The 13,794-nt window shown below is 41.7% G+C and overlaps 1 non-coding gene across 1 annotated transcript; it reads right to left on the bottom strand.

Annotated features, from left to right (window-relative positions):
- Positions 1–1,609: 1,609 nt before the first annotated feature.
- LOC141130698 (U6 spliceosomal RNA) lies at positions 1,610–1,715 on the bottom strand. The gene has a single exon (XR_012242468.1). It is a non-coding gene; the product is annotated as a U6 spliceosomal RNA (small nuclear RNA).
- Between the last annotated feature and the right edge of the window lie 12,079 nt (positions 1,716–13,794).

Here is a 13,794-nt window from a genome sequence, read left to right as displayed (position 1 = left end):
CTTTACAACCACTTTAAAGTGCTTTTCAATTTTGCAGCCAATTTGGCATAACACCTACTTTATGTTTATGACACGTCTTTATTCATATAGCATAGCTTAAAAAGAAAACTGCAGCCTCCATTTTTTAGATGCTCTATTCTTGACCCCCCCCCCCCCCCCCAAGGAAAACTGTAGATAATTCACTTTCTTTATGAGGGGGCTGAGTAGCTGTATTCGCTATAGTTAAGATTGTCTTTACTAAGCAGGCAAGTCTTTATTATCAGATGTAACCAGATTTGAACATTGCCTGCCCTAACAACGTGCTTAAAGCAGAGTTCCACCCACTTTTGAGAGGTGGTCTTAAATGAAAGATCACCTCTCCAATACTTGTTTTTGGCTAGTTAAAATTTATTTTTTTTCTTCTACCTTACCTTTTTATGTAGTACAGCCAGTACTTCCGATCGATCCGGTCCGCGGCGCAGGACATCATATCCTCTTCTTCGGCAAGCCCCCCCCCCTCCGATGTCTTCTGTTACCTGTGTGTGTCCCAGAAGACAGCCGGCCATTTACAAAGCGCTGCCCGACTTACGCATGTGCAGTAGGAAACGGGCAGTGAAGCCGCAAGCCCTTAATTAAACCCGATTTGATGGACAGATCGGCCTCGGGGGGGTCGACATCATGGGCTCCCTGGACAGAGCGTGAGGGAGAGAAACTGAGGGAGAAGTATTGGAATATTAGTCAGTACGAGTATACAAATGTGTATTTGCTTTGGAGGAATAAATTACCTCTGACATTGGGTATTCTACATGTGTAGAGTTTGCTTCATTTTGTAATTAAACTATTGGTTTCGTTTTTTACATTTTAGAACTGGGTGCCTCTAAATTGTTTATAATTTTAAAGGGTGCCTTGTCTGAAAAAAAGGTTCTACACTATTCTGCACTATTCTTCTGCAACTGAAGGTTTTTTTTATAGTGAATATAGTTTTTCACATCCTCTAAACTGCCTAATAAAGACACTTAAGATCTTCAATATATTTGTTGATTTTCTAGAGCGTAGAGAAAACTTCAGATCGTGAATGGTGCCCTTGTCAGAAAAATATATAAAAACAGAATTACAAAATCATTATTATTATAATACAGGATTTATATAGCCCCAACAATTTGCACAGTGCTTTACAATATACAGGGAGACAATACAGTGACAATACAATTCAATAAAAGAAGGTTAGGAAGGCCCTGCTTCTGTTAGCTTACAATCGAATAGGGAGGGGCTGGTGGAACAAAAAGGTAATAACTGTGAGGGATGAACTGATGGGAGAAATAGAAGATTCAGTTAATAGCTGAAGACAGGATGTGTCTTCAGGGATCGCCTAAAAGTGGACAGAGTAGCAGATAGCCAGTCAAATTGTGGTAGTGAGTTCCAGAGGATGGGAGAAGCTCTGGAGAAATCCTGGAGATGAGCATGGGAGGAGGAGACGAGTGAGCTAGAGAGCAGGTGGTCTTGAGAGAAGCAGAGAGGAGAGTTTGGGTGATATTTGGAGACAAGATTGGCGATGTAGCTCGGGGCAGAGTTGTAAATGACTTTTGTATGTTATTGTTAGTGTTTTGAATTTTATTAGTTGGGCAATGGGAAAAATATGAAATGCTTCACAAATTCGCATGTCATCCTTGCGCAGGGGCCATGCTAATCTTCTCTGTATAGTTCCAATTTTAGTGTATGTGCTGCCAGCTTATGACTCCTGTCTTTCTTGAAATCAGATATGTTGGAGCAACAGGATAAGGAGGGTAACTCCAAGTCTCAAAATACAAATTGATGTTTTTATTCATGCTTCTGTTTTCTACTGGATGTTTGTGGCTAAATTTCAAATAACTGTACAGGTAATCATGTGCAGGGGGTGTTAAAGTTGAAAGTCTCTTCTATTACAAAAATATGAACTAGAGCACATGATAAGTGCATATGCACCTAAATATTCCCCTTGCAGAGTCCTACACATACCTGTTGATCCCGTCAGTAAAGTCCAGCTAATGCAGCTTTCTGTGATTGCATGGCAATGATGCTGCACTGCCCCTGAATTCACAGCAGAGTTGCCACTTTCATGTAGGCCTGTTTTACTACAGGGGGGCCAAAAATGTTGTAGCTGGAGCTTGTCACTGCTGATTCACAAGCCTGTAACTTGTCAGCCAACACCTGGCCACACCTAGTCCTGCTCACTGCCTTCTGGATTGTCAGCACTACCTCTGTCGGTAAACTATCTGTTAAATGTGATTTTATTTTTTTTATATAACATTAAAGAAGTACCTTTTTATCAATGGAATTAGCAAAAATTGAAAAGTCCTTGTAAAAATGTTTTAAATAGCAAATGATTACAGGATGGATTTGATCATATTGAATATAAAACAATGTCAAAACGTATAGTTATGTTGTTGAGATAAAGATTTTGTTAAGTTCTTGTAAGCATGTGTGTGTTTGTGTCTTTGTGTGTGTGTGATAGAGCTTCTCTCTTAGGCCTCATTCACTCTGGAAATTAAAAGCTGCTGATAGAGACATCTGTTTTTTTTTTGTTTTTTTTTTGCTGGCTCAAAACGCCCATGCATGTTAGCCTGCTGTATGTGTTTATGTACACATAGGCATTTAGAGGCAGGAGCATATAGAGGCAGAAAAACAAAAAAACTCCCAGCACGTCCAGGAGCAGCAGCATTTTGGCAGGAAAAATGCTTGGCGCTTGTATCCGCATCTAAACACATGTTAGCACTAGGTGCATCAAGCGATCGAGTTGTAATTCTTTTAAATGGCCAGGATAAGTTATTATTATGGGCAATTAAATGAATTAACGCCCCAGCGTATAAGGCGCCTAAACGCGTCTAAACACGTTTACACACCTTTACAAGCATCAGGCATGAGGCCTAAAAGGCACCACCACTTTTATTTGCTTAATTTATGTTACAACCCCCTCAACTAAGTGTTGTTTTCCCTGTGTTTTGGACTTAGCTAATGTGCGGCTATGTGCCCAAGAGAACTGCTCACAGTGAGTATAGTAATGGTAATTTGGCTTCCCCTGAGGAAGTCAATTAATGACTGTCTGAGAGCTGACAGTGTTCAGAGTGAAAGGGAGAGGTTGTATTCCAGCAGCAAAAAACTGTTACATTTCCATCCATTGGTTGATGTCATAACTGATCACCCGTGCAGCATCATGGCAGCTGAAGATCAAACAGAGGCCAAGATGGTGGTTTCCTTGGCTGAAAATAACAGGAGGGTTTTTTTCCATTTTAATCTAAGATGAGCTGTTCTTGTTATGCTTTCATGTGAAGGAGTTTTAATTAATATTGCTTGTTTATAAGCAATGCAGAGAGCACTTTTTCCCTTTTTTCTTTCTGAGCTCTTTCATTGGGTTTTCCTTGTGCTGATCTATTTGAGAGTTTAATCTTCCATTAGAGCCCATTTCAGCTCTTTAAAGGGACTCTGTTCATTTGACCTTTTATACCTTTTGACCTTTTATAATATTAAGGTCCAACACTGAAGGCGATAATGTGGCCATATGAGTTGGTGATGGTAGAGTGAACATTATCTCATCCTTGTTCCCTTCTGTGTGCAGTTGGATGCTCATTTTAAAGAGAAATGGACTAATGGACTTTGGTAGATGTTTTATTTCACATGCACAATTTCTGATTTATAAATGCATAATTATTTTGATTATTCTGCTTTGATCTTACACATAATGGTTTGATTGTGGCACAGGCATTTCACAGCACTGTACAATTCATGTATTTATACATTATTTTGAAAAGTTCACAGCACTGTACAATTTATGTATTTATACATTATTTTGAAAAGTTGGTTAACACTTTAGTAACCCTACTGGTCAGATTATTTTAGCTGTGTTGAACGTGAGAGATTTCTTATTCTTTTTTTCATAGGTTTTTACAGTTCAGGGAATATGCTACTCTTTCTCATTTCTCTTGTTTGCTGGACTGTGGAGGTGAAATATACAATTGTGTACCAATTTGTTGGTATCCTTATAGCTCATTAAAACAATGCTTCATTGAAGTGATTCAATTAAAAGTAATTGTCTCATGTATACATGCATGCCTTTGGCACAACATGGAGCAAAGCAAAAAAAAAGTGCAAAAGAGATGAATTATTGCTTATTTTACAAACATAATCTAAAATGGCCTGGGTAGATTTGTTGGTACCTGTAGAAAATATTATAAATAATCAGATCATAGTGATCTGATTATTTACTTATTACACTTTACTGATTGGTATCACTATTTGCACCACAATGAATACGGATCAGAGAAAGCAAGAGAGAGAATTGTCTGAGGAGATCAGAAAGAAAATTATAGATCAACATGTCAAAGGTACAGGTTATAAGACCATCTTCAAGCAGCTTAATGTTCCTTTGATTAGAGTTGCAAATAGTATGAAGAAGTTTAAGGTCCATGGTAGTTTAGCCAAACTCCCTGGGCTTGGTGGCAAGAAGAAATTCGACCCCAGTTTGAACAGGATAGTGTGATTGAAAAAGCACCCACAAGGCAACCTAGGCAGGTGTCTAGTACCCAAGGGTTGTTGGGGGTCTGAAAACAGAAAAATGGTTGATATCAGCCAACTTTTTATGTTCAGCAGAGGTGATTGGGTGGCTGTCCAATCATTTCAAACCCCTGTGATGCTCAGAGAATCTTCAGTTTGCTCAGCCCCTGTGAGAAACATGTGCATCCCATGGTGGCCACTCCCTCCCCCAAGTTAATGCAAATCTATAGCGGATTGAGCAGCCTGAGTATCACCTCTAGTTTGATGTCACAAACCCCCCTTCCCCTTGTTCATATACACCTTTAGGTCTCTCAAGCCCCCCACTCATATAAGTTCCAATAGTAAATACATTTTTATCTTAAAATTCTTTAGATATGTGTTAGGTAGACATACTGTTATTTCGTGAAGCAGGGAATCTGGTATTTGTCACCGGTTTCTACGTTTGCCCATAGTTCACTAAGCATATTCCCTTTCACCAACCATATTAATGTCACTTAATAAAGGATAACTTCACTTTCATATAAAAAAAATATTGTAAATAAAAACACCATAGCATACACAGTTGCGACACAAGCCATATTGTAATTTAGTGTTATTAAAATTATATTTCACTTTCAATCCACAGTGCTGTAATTTGTCTGTAAAACTGAATGCCATATGTCAACCTGGAGGTATTCCATCCTCAGCTGGTGTATGGAATGCCCCCAGAGATGTAATTTCATGCTTGTGTGATTGGCTCACTGATTTTCCCAGAAGTCTACACTAAGGTACAAGTCAGATTTCAGGCATCTTTTCCAACAAAAAAACATCAGTTTTGGTAAAAAGCTCCTAAAGGGTTACTCTCTTCTAAAAGAATACAGACCTTGATACTCTTCATTAGAGCCCTGTTAGTGCATCAGTTGATCAAAAAGGTATTAAGTCAGTGCAAAAACGGGCAGGACTCTGCAACAAAGTTGCAATCTTTGCAATGTGCAATGTACCCAGAGGGATTTTTTTTGCCAACAAAAGTGGAGTTACTCTTGAACAATGATAATGTGTATTATATGCACATTATGCTTTTGGAACACCATATAGTTTATCAACTTTTTGATTAAATTTTTAAGCAAGGATGGTAGCATCTCCTCCTCATACAATGGGAATGGAAAGTATTCAGACCCCCTTAAATTTTTCACTCTTTGTTATATTGCAGCCATTTGCTAAAATCATTTAAGTTAATTTTTTTCCCTCAATGTACACACAGCACCCCATATTGACAGAAAAACACAGAATTGTTGACAGTTTTGCAGATTTATTAAAAAAGAAAAACTGAAATATCACATGATCCTAATGCTGGCCATACACTATACGAAAAATCGGCCGAAAAATCGTTCGTATGGACACTTCGTTCCTTTTTCGGCAAGTTAGTGGGTACAAATCGATAATCGTTTGTGACGTTTTTGTGGAAAAAAAAACGAACGGCATGTTTGGAAAATTTCTGCCGAACGTACGATAAATTGCAAGGTTAATGTGTTTCCCGTCCGAACTGCCTGCACTAGGTATATGTAAAAAAACGAACACAAAATTATTTATTCATGTCCACTGAACAGATTATCGGACATTATATGATGGCACGATCGTTTGCGGTCACGGTCGAACGTTCGTTTTTCGAAAATGGGTTCGGCCGATTTTCTGTATAGTGTATGGCCAGCATAAGTATTCAGACCCTTTGCTCAGTATTTAGTAGAAGCGCCCTTTTGATCTAATAAAGCCATAAGTCTTTTTTGGGAAAGGTGCAACAAATTTTTCACACCTGGATTTGGGGATCCTCTGCCATTCCTCCTTGCAGATCCTCTCCAGTTCTGTCAGGTTGGATGGTAAACGTTGGTGGACAGCCATTTTTAGGTCTCTCCAGAGAGGCTCAATTGGGCTTAAGTCAGGGCTCTGTCTGGGCCATTCAAGAACAGTCACGGAGTTGTTGTGAAGCCACTTCTTCGTTATTTTAGCTGTGTGCTTAGGGTCATTGTCTTGTTGGAAGGTAAACCTTCAGCCCAGTCTGAGGTCCTGAGCACTCTGAAGAAAGTTTTCGTCCAGGATATCCCTGTACTTGGCTGCATTCATCTTCCTCTCAATTGCAACCAGTCATCCTGTCCCTGCAGCTGAAAAATACCCCACAGCATGATTCTGCCACCACCATGCTTCACTGTTGGGACTGTATTGGACTGTGATGAGCAGTGCCTGGTTTTCTCCACACATTCCGCCTAGAATTAAGGCCAAAAAGTTCTATCCTGGTCTCATTAGACCAGAGAATCTTATTTCTCACCATCTTGGAGTCCTTCAGGTGTTTTTTTAGCAAACTCCATGTGGGCTTTCATGTGTCTTGCACTAAGGAGAGGCTTCCGTCGGGCCACTCTGCCATAAAGCTCCGACTGGTGGATGGCTGCAGTGATGGTTGACTTTCTACAACTTTCTCCCATCTCCAAACTGCATCTCTGGAGCTCAGCCACAGTGATCTTTGGGTTCTTCTTTACCTCTCTCACCAAGGCTCTTCTCCCCCGATAGCTCAGTTTGGCCAGATGGCCAGCTCTAGGAAGGGTTCTGGTCGTCCCAAACATCTTCCATTTAAGGATTATGGAGGCCACTGTGCTCTTAGGAACCATAAGTGCAGCAGAAATTTTTTGTAACCTTGGCCAGATCTGTGCCATGCCACAATTCTGTCTCTGAGCTCTTCAGGCAGTTCCTGTGAGCTGTAAGGTCTTATATAGACAGGTGTGTGGCTTTCCTAATCAAGTCCAATCAGTATAATCAAACACAGCTGGACTCAAATGAAGGTGTTGAACCATCTCAAGGATGATCAGAAGAAACGGACAGCACCTGAGTTAAATATAGCGTCACATATAGTGTCACAGCAAAGGGTCTGAATACCTAGGACCATGTGATATTTCAGTTTTTTCTTTTTTAATAAATCTGCAAAAATGTCAACAATTCTGTGTTTTTCTGTCAATATGGGGTGATGTGTGTACATTAATGAGGAAAAAAATGAACTTAAATGATTTTAGCAAATGGCTGCAATATAACAAAGAGTAAAAAATTAAAGGGGGTCTTTCCGTCCCCAGTGGGGGGACGGAAAGTGGGGACTTTCCGTCCCCACTGTATATAGACACCTTACTGACCAAGTAAGTGGCTACCTCTCCACTGAACAACACTGATGCAGAGGCATTTACACTGGCTGTCAGTGTAAAGGGACACTTATCTATTGGCTAGTGTCCACCAATTAAAGAAATAGGGAAGAAGTATGTCTTTGAACATTGGACTTTGTAATTGCCTTTTTGTACATTTCCAAGTAAAGCTTTTTGAAACGTTGTCCTTGCCTGGTCTGAAGTTACAGAAAGGGGTGGAATGCAAGTAACCGGCGTTGAGTCTACTGAGTGGATATTAAACACACTAGGTTATGAAGACTTAGTTGTGGAGTTGGAGTGGTGTGAAGACACAAGTGGTTACCTTGAGTAATGGAAGTTTAACAGCAGCCTGTCAGTAGCATGTACTTGTTATAGTTGGTACACCCTCTAGCAGTGAGGAAGATGTTGTCAGTACTCCTTTTGCCAGCAGCTTGTCTCCCATAACTACGGGAGCAATTTCACGCTACAGAGGTTTCCATGCTGTAGAGAGGTACCGAAGAGTCAGCTTAAGTGCACCTGTTGAGCCCGCGCATGGTGCACGGTGGGCCCACTCTGCCACTGGGGAATGGTAATTGAAACTGCTGAACAGGTGGATGTGGACAAAACTCGGCATGTCCCTCCCAATTTCAAGTTAATATGAAGGTGTGCATTGTCACAGGGACCCGGGTGTAAACTTGAGAACAGTTGCAGTGCAAGTGTACACGGTGTACATTCATCTCTAAGAGTGAAGGCCTACTTTTTTTTTTTTTCAAATAACAAACATATCATGCTTACCTCCACTATGCAGTTAGTTTTGCACAGTGTGGCCCCGATCATCATCTTCTGGGGTCCCCCGGCGGCTCTCTCGGTTCCTCCTTGCATCGGTTAACCCCCTGGGAGAAGCACTCTCCCTGGGGGTTACCTTGCGGGCTCGCTCCCGATTCCAGTATTTGCATCTATAGACACAGAATGCCGGACTCGGTCCCGCCCCCCAGCGCCCACCTCATTGAATTTGATTGACAGCAGCAGGAGCCAATGGCTGTGCTGCTACCAATCTATCCAATCAAGAGCAGAGAACCCCACGCAGAGAGCTAGAGCGCGTCTCTGCCGTGGGATTGAAGGGCTCAGGTGAGTAAAACAGGGGAGCTAGGGGGCCGGTCACTGTCAGAAGTTTTTTCACCTTAATGCATAGGATACATTAAGGGGAAAAAAACACGAGGGTTTACAACCCCTTTAAGACCGAGTATTCCTCCATGGTAGTCTCAGACTTGTTCCAGGGCATTGATGAAAACAGCACAAAGCAAAGGCACAAAAAAGCACATGCCCGACTTCCACTTTTTAGGGGTTTAACTAAAAAGGTGTTGATTCAGTGCTCAGCATAAATAAGTAGATCCCCGTTGAAATATATATCTCAATGGACACAGGAACAATTTACTAAAATTTTACAAAACTGAGTTTTATAGAACATTTGTTTAGCTCATTACATGAAAGTAAGGTTAATAATATAACTTAGATTACAAAATCTTCAGTTTTACTCAAATTAGTTGATGCAAAAATGAATACACAACAAAAACTACTACATCCTTCATGATTTTAAATGACAGCTCAAAGTCTTCTAAGCATGGAATGAACAAGTCGGTGACTTATTGCAACATCTATCTTTTTCTATTCTTCAAGAACGACCTCTTTTAGAGCCTGGATGCTGGATGGAGAGTGATGCTCAACTTGTCTCTTCAGAATTCCCCATAGGTGTTTGATTGGGATCAGATCAGGAGACACACTTGGCCACTAAATCACATTCATCCTGTTCTTCTTCAGAAATGGAACAGTGGCCTTAAATGTGTGTTTTGGATTATTGCCATGTTGAAAAAATGCACGATGACCAAAGGTGATGGTAGCATCTTCTCTTTCAATATAGAGCAATACATCTGTGACTTTATGATACCATCAGTGAAATGCAGCTCCCAGACACCAGCAGCACTCATGCAGCCCCACAGAAAGATACTGCCACCATCTTTCACCGTAGGCATCATGCATTTTTCTTTGTACTCCTCACCCTTGTAACGCTATACAGTTTTGAAGCCATCAGTTCCAAAAACATTTATCTTGGTCTCATTACTCCAGAGTACAGAGTCCCAGCAGTCTTCTTCTTTTTCAGCATGGGCCCTGGAAAATTCTAGGCAGGCTATTTTGTGCATGGGTTTTAGGAGCGGCTTCCTTCGTGGACCCATGCATGCCATTCCTCTGCAGTGTACGCCATATTGTGTCACGGGAAACAATCACCCCAGTTTGGCTTTCTACTTCTTTAGTCAACTGCAGTAAACTTGCATGGGAATTTTCTTCAACCCCTCTCATCAGAAGACGCTCCTGTCAAGGTGTTAACTTCCATGGACGGCCTGGACATCTCTGTGAGATGTTTGCAGTTCCATCTTTGTTACATTTTTGTATCACTTTTGCTACAGTATTCTGACTGATAAGTAAAGCTTTGCTGATCTTCTTGTAGCCTTCACTTTTCTTGTGTAAAGAAATTATTTTCTTTTCTCAATGTGGTGCCATTGCTGACAGCATGAAATGAGAAGGGGTTTTCTTTGTTAAAGCAGATTTACACCCAAAAGTGGATGCTCAGCTTAACTGCTTCCTCCCTCCGGTGCCACATTTGGCACATTTCAGGGGGGGGGGGGGTGGATACCTGTTTCCCCGCCACCGGGACATTAACAAAGTGCAGCATGCTTCGCGCATGGCCAGTAGGGAACCCGGCTGTGAAGCCGCAAGGCTTCACTGCCGAGTTTCCCTTACAGGCAATAGCGGCGACAGCGCCCGAGAGCCAATGGAAACATGGGCTGGGATGCCGACCTCGCTGGATTCCAGGACAGGTAAGTGTCCTAATATTGAAAGTCAGCAGCTATAGTATTTGTAGCTGCTGACTTTAAATTTTTCGTGGATCTCCTCTTTAAATAATGACCCTTTTACAATCAACTATCTGCTGGACACCTGTTTAATGAATACTCACCTGTAAAAGAGGTTCACATCACTCCAGGCAGCTATCCAGTAATGACACCTTCCCTGCTGATGGAAGCACAGGTACTGGCTCTGCAATTATCTTCAAGGAAACAAAGAAATGCCAGACAGCCGCACTCCGATACAACACCTTTATTTTAATCCATTAAAATCCATGTGGTCACAGGAGGTACAGGAACAGAAACTGACGCATTTCACACCGCTTCTAGGTGCTTATTCATAGCTTAGACTCAACCTGTAGTTGAGTTCTTGTTAATTAGGATTCTGTTGTCTAAAAGCCTTGCTCCTAAGACATTCATTTTTGAAAAATTGACAATTTTTATTAATTTTTCCAGAAGAAAACAGAAATAATAACATAGGGTAAAAGGTAATACAATATAAAGCGTAGTGGGTATTTCTGTGGTAGAGTCCAATCTTGATAGCACTCTTAAGAAAATGCTGGTCGTCATGTGCATGTCGATCTGATTGTTTAGAACAGATTACATTGCCAAAATATTACCTTAATCATATATTACTGGTTGTATACCTTGTGCAACATAACAAAAATTAAATAGATAATAGTAAATAAAAGACTATAAGGTAGAGAGAAGAATAGAGAAAAAAGGGGGGGTTAGCAAAAGGTATAAAATGGGGTGAGTAAGAGTAGGTAGAGAGTAGGGAAAAGAGATGAAGGTAATGGAGCCGCGCCCCACCCCTGAAGCCCAACCCTCCCCCACCAGGAGAGGAACTCACCAGCCCCAGACTCATCACATAGAAAATTAGGTTATGGGGTTTTCAAAGAGGACCCACAGCTCCCATATTTGATTATGCTTCTCAAGATTGTCATTTAAGGAGGCTGTGAGATATTCCATTCTCTTGACATCTCTGATCCTGGAGTGCAATTCCGATATCGAAGGCGGTTCCCTCTGCTTCCATTTTAACGCCACCAAGCATCGTGCGGCAGTTAATATATGCAACAATAGTTTCTTGGACCTTTTAGGGAGAGAAGTTGGTGGGAGACCCAGCAAGAAAACCTTCGGATCGAAAGGCACCTCAGCATCGAGGATGGACCTAAGCAGGGAATGAACCATCTCCCAGTACGGGGCAATCAGAGGACAGGTCCAGTAGATGTGAAATAACGTCCCTCTGTCATTATGGCATCGCCAGCAACGAGAGTCAGACAGACAATGGATAGATGGAATGGAGCAAGTCTGGGGTTTGGTACCAATGGAACATAATCTTATATTGGTTCTCTTTATATAGCGTGCACATAGAGCTTTTAGAGGCCTGAGACCATATAAGCTGCCATGTGTGTGGAGGGATGTCTACACCCAAGGCTCGCTCCCATTTACCCATATATGCATGCCGAGGACCCTCTGGCAAGAAATCATGCGTTAGGAGCTGGTAGGTCTGCGAGATCATGCCTTTAGGAGATGAGCTCTCCAGGCACAACTTTTCAAAATCGGTTAATGGGGAGAATTGAAGGTTAGGAACTAGAGATTGTGCATAGTGTCGTATTTGTAAATAGCTAAAAAAGGCTTGTTTGGGAATGTCAAATTCTTTTTGCAGATCTTGAAATGATCTTAATATGAGGGTCCTAGGGTCGATCAGCTGGCCATAACGGAATAGGTTCTTTTCCATCCAGAAATGGGACATCTGTGAGGTCAGGCTGTCCGGAATGTTGGGAGTAAATAGAAAGGATGTAACCGGTGAGGAAGGGGTGGTAAGTGGATATGTCTGTTTTACACGCTTCCACAGCTGGCGTAGGAGAGACATTGGTTCCAGTAGCCGCGAGTTTTCCGAAGATACATCAGAACTCCATAGCATGGAATTCGGATGTATAGGGGCCAACCAAAGCTTTTCGATCTGTGTCCAACGGTTAAAAGCAAGGAGGGTACACCAAGAGGCTACAGGGCGTAATTGAGCTGCCAAACAATATTTGGCTATATTAGGAAACGATAGACCACCTTGATTACGAGGAGTGTAGAGAACCGATTTAGCAATCCGGTGTCTCTTATAATTCCAAAAGAAATTAATCAGGTCACCCTGGAGTCTCTTTAGATGTGAGGCTGGCATAGGTATCGTAAGTGTCTCAAATAAGTATAAGAGCTGGGGAAGGATCATCATCTTCAGGGTCGCTAGACGTCCAAAGACGGATAATTTCAGGGATTTCCATTTAGTCAGTAAGGCTCTAATAGTGGTAAATAAGTGGAGAAAGTTAGCTTTATATAGGGAATCATATGTGGGCGTGAGATGGACCCCGAGGTATTTTAAGGAGGAAGTTTTCCAGGAGTAGTTAAATGAATGCAAAAGAGCCGCCTGTGTCTGAGGAGACATATTAAGGGGCAGAGCCTCTGTTTTAGAATTGTTTATTTTATATCCAGATAGGGCACTGTATCGATCTAATACTACATGTAGGTTCGGCAAAGAAATGTGCGGTGGCGTCAGAGTAAGGAGAACATCGTCAGCATATAGGGAGATCTTAAAGTCTCTAATACGGACTGGGATGCCATGAATATTTGGGTTCTCCCTAATATGAGCCCCTAGGGGTTCTATACAAAGGGCGTAGAGTAGCAGTGAGAGCGGGCAACCTTGCCGTGTTCCGTTTGATATCGGGAAGGTGGTAGATGTTGCATGTTGGGTGCGTACCATGGCTGACGGGGACGAATATAGGTGATAAATGGCTTGCAAAAAGGGGCCTGTGATTCCGGCTCGTTGTAGGGTCGCAAACAGAAAAGGCCAACTTAGCCTATCAAAAGCTTTTTCTGCGTCAAGACTGAGCAGAAGTGCTTCTGCTTTGGTCCTGTTTGCCACCTCCACTAGGTCAATAACCTTGCGGGTATTGTCCCCTGCTTGCCGCATGGGTATAAAGCCTACCTGGTCTTTGTGAATCAATGACGGCATAAAATTGTTTAACCTGTTAGCTAATAATTTCGCAAAAATTTTGAGGTCTGCATTGAGTAGCGCAATAGGTCTATAGTTTGATGGTAAGCTGTGGTCCTTTCCAGGTTTGGGAATCAGTGTGAGATAAGAATTTTGCATATCTCATGGAAATGAATTAAAACAGTGTTGTCATGTAGGGAAGTAAATGCAGAAAGAAGGTTTTGTAGTACTGGTATAGGAATCCATCAGGACCCGGGGCTTTGTTGTTTGGAAG

This window comes from Aquarana catesbeiana, linkage group LG02 (genome assembly GCF_042186555.1).
Source record: "Aquarana catesbeiana isolate 2022-GZ linkage group LG02, ASM4218655v1, whole genome shotgun sequence".
Classification (NCBI taxonomy): Eukaryota; Metazoa; Chordata; class Amphibia; order Anura; family Ranidae; genus Aquarana; species Aquarana catesbeiana.
This window is presented reverse-complemented; position numbering and strand designations above follow the sequence as displayed.